The following is a 4,178-nucleotide window of genomic DNA, read 5'->3' as shown; positions in this document are numbered from 1 at the left end:
GATCACCATTAGCGAGCGAGAAACAAATCATTTTATCAAAGCAAACGATTTCAGCATGATTTTCACGAAGAAAATCCATGCCTACTTTGATGTCAAAACTACCGAGCTGCATTGGAATAAGGTCGATAGGAAAGACGTGATTGTTGAGTTCAAGCGTACAATCACATAGAACAGAATTGACAGCGACGGTTCTTCCAGTGGCAATGTAACACCTCACAAAATCATGTCCAATATAGTATCGACATGTGTCATGAACTTTAAACATGTAACGAATTGATTTCGAGGGACTAAAGTTGACAAACGAAGAAAGTATGTGTGTAGAAGGATCCAAAGTGTCAACATTTAAAAATTTTGTCTTTCAACGACACTACACGATGTTTATACTCTTAAACGAATAAATTTTGAAACGATTGAAGCCGTTTGGGAAAGAAAGTGAAAGTTTGCAAGACGGGAGGGTTAAATGTGTCAACATGTTAAATTAATACCTCTGAGTGACCTTTTAATGAACCCGGAGCTGTGTAACGATTAATTATACTCCCAAGAACAAGTGACGAAAATTTCACAAGGTTTCGATATCGTTTGAGATAAATACGCTAACTTTCGTAAATAAAGGGTTAAAAGCGTCAATGAGGCAAAACTTGTGTTTTTGGTTATCGTTTAACGCGACCGGACCTAACGATGTTTGGTTATATCCTAAGGATCATAAAAATATAAATTTGATAGGTTAAATGTTCTTAAAATTGAAGTTATGAGGTTTTAAAGGTCCAGGGGTCAATTCTGCCAAGTTTGAAACTTGTATGACTGTGTACCCTTGTGGTGGTGCTGCGCCACACCAAATGTCCTCTGCCTTCGCGCGACGCGATGGCCTAAAATGGAAAGAAATCCTGCACAGATGCAGGTTTCAGCATGTCTTCTTCTCCAAAACCACCTATACACTCACATAACTCGATGCTAGGGATTGTTTGCTGGTTTTTAAAACCACTTGGGACACATGAAGCAATCTTACAACATCTCTAAACACTTGTGATGATCTTGTGAGAGCCACTTGCACTATAAATAGGGACATTGGCTGCCATACTCTTTGCTCACTTCAAAATTTTCATACTCTCAAAGTTTCTCAAGCTTTGGAGCTTCTCTGAGCATCCTGGTTATCTAGGAAGCTTTCTTAAGTCTAAATTTTCGTGCCAAGGACTCTTGTAAGTGTTCTTAGCTTCTGTAATTAAGCTTTTGTTAGTTTAAGGACCAAAAGTCAAAGTTATCGTAATGATGCTTTGACTTTGTGATTAATCACTAACGGTCCAGCCATTATTCGAATTGAATGTGGCTATGTGTTGGTAATTATGTAGGTGTTAAACCCTTAAAAGGGCACCTTCTAATTATCACGTTATCTCAGTCAATTATCGGGTCAAACTACTTAACAGAAAAGTCAAACGAGTCAGTTTTTGCAAAATAAATCATAACTGATAACGTAGAAGCTATAAGATACATTTTATTACTTAAATAACTTGGTAAATAATATAAGAACATGTTTAGGCATGTTCAACCTGACAACTCTAAGTATTACGCTCGGTTCGCAACCGAAAGTCGCAAAAGTAGACTTTTGCTTTGACTTTCAGTTCTGACCCGATTTAGCTTAGTTTAGTTATGCCTTAGGATTCCTTTGGGACCATATTATATGTTAGTATAACTCTCTGAAGTTATACTACATGGTTCCTTAGAAATCATAGATTTCGTGCATGTTCCGTTATTTGCTTAAAATTGACCATTATGCCCTTTTATCATTAAAACGAGATTTCTGAAAATGTGAGAGGACAAAAACCTTTATTACTGATATATTAGTATGTCCTAAAAATTTGACGTCCGTTTCTGGTCTGAAATAAGAGTTATGCAAGATATTGTAAAACAAAAGCTTTTTGTTAATTAAATGGTATTTTTGGCATAAATCATATTTAAACTCAAATTTTTGCACCAAACTTTCTACCCACTGTTATGGTATAATATTTAGAGATTTTTGGAACATTTTTTCAAATTTTATACTGACCAGAACATAGAGTTCTTGCATGGACTCGGTAATTGACGATAATGCCATTTTCATGAATAAAAGGAGTTTTATGCATCATTTGCATGTCAAACCTTTTTCTACTGATTTTATACATTAAATAAAATATTTTAAACAGTTGAGACTGAGCAAATTCTTAGAATACCTTAAACAACCCGAATATCGTCAAATACTGACTTTTATGCGATTTAGGCGCATAGTATGGTGTAAAACCATATTTTGCACCTAAGACTTGTTACCTACTGATGTTATAAATAAATTTTTATACTTTAACAGTAAGTATAAGTCTTGAACTCAGATTTCCGAAATTTAACCTTTAAAGCATACGTGAAATGACCAAAATGCCCCTATGGTGCTTAGTTTGGCCATAAATGATAAGATTCACATATGTATGATATCTTACTGATGTAACTTGTTAAAATAAATATTTTTACTGATTGTTTTAGACCAGAACCTCAGTTGCTATTTAGCCTCTTTTATAAACTTTAAAATGACCAAAATACCCTTACGGGGCTTAAATTGGTTTTAAATTCCTTTTGGGCATAATGGAAGATATCCTACTGATATCGTATCATATTTAAAGCATACTAACTAGTGGAACTTGTACATGACTCTTTCTATTACCCGTTATGCATATACGCGTTCGGTATGGTTTATGTAACTAGTTTGCATAAATTAGCCGAAACGGGTCAAACCTTATCACTTTTACTTCAAAATCCAGAATGTATTTAGTTTACCCATCTTATACAAGTTTTCATACTTGTTGGGTCTAAATCACATTCCAATCTGGTCGTCGTTTAATCTCGCGTTTTGAACCGTAAACCTTTCTTTAAAACTAACCGGTCTAAGTTGCAACTTAATAAAGACCCGTTAGGAATCTAATAGGTTAATAAAACCTTCGTTCCAGATTGAGAGCCCCGGCAGAAGTACTTTTACTTGCTGATTTATACGGCTGCGTATAAATTACATTTTTGCTCAGGTAAATACTTTTAACTTATTTTCCCTTATACGGGCTTGGGATACGACAAATTATTACCGCTTGGTCGGGTGTAGAAACCTTTTTAATCGGATATGATTAAATTATATAATCCCGTTTTAATCAGTGTTGCTTGATAACATATAACATTGGGGGTTAACGACCGTGTCCTGGATATCCTTGGCTCATTCAAAAATCGTGAATGGCCACGACTTAAGCACGGGGTGTAGGCATACACCTGTCTATTGCGTATGTAAAAGACATACTCACTCATGAGGAAACTTCTTGTGAGTTTATGTTTGTGGTGTGTCGATTAATCTTGTTCGGATTTTATACCGGCCCTAAATGTTGGACAAACATGTAAATCTAATACAAGTTTATTATTAATATAATTGTCCCAAGTTATAAAATATTTATGCCTTGTGCATTTAAACCAATTTTCATAAATGTTTTCAAAAGAGTCGGTTAATTGTATTTACCAGTGTAAACTGACGTATTTTCCAAAGAGACTAAGTGACAGGTACTGTACGTAATTAGCTGGGAGCTCGGGGCGTTAATAAAGAATCTTGCAAGTTCTGAACGTCTAAAGTATGTTCTGTTTTAAGATCCGCCTGTGGATCCATTATCGACCGGTTGTATAATATTTTATTATACTTTTCAAATTCGGTTTGTATTATTATTTTAGTCTTCCGATGTGCATTATCGACCGTTTGTATAATATTTTATTATACTTTTCAAATTCGGTTTGTATTATTATTTTAGTCTTCCGCTGTGCATTAAACTGTATACATTTGACTATGATGATATCAACTACGTCACGATACTCCCCGCCGGGCCCACCGGTAATACGTGGAAATATCAGGGTGTGACAGGTTGGTATCAGAGCCAACATTGAGGGAATTAAACACTAACCTTTTGTGTTTAATCTCAATGGCACAGTTACACATTCCTTGACTTCCGAGTCTAGACATGAACTAAGAATGATCTCATCCCCAATATATATATATATACACACACACACATATATATATATATATATATATATATATATATATATATATATATATATATATATATATATATATATATATATATATATATTGCTTTCGATATTTGTGTATTTCAGGAACATGTCACCGAGTA

The sequence above is a fragment of the Helianthus annuus genome, chromosome 15 (assembly GCF_002127325.2).
Source record: "Helianthus annuus cultivar XRQ/B chromosome 15, HanXRQr2.0-SUNRISE, whole genome shotgun sequence".
In the NCBI taxonomy this organism is placed as follows: Eukaryota; Viridiplantae; Streptophyta; class Magnoliopsida; order Asterales; family Asteraceae; genus Helianthus; species Helianthus annuus.
Note: the sequence above shows the minus strand (reverse complement) of the source record.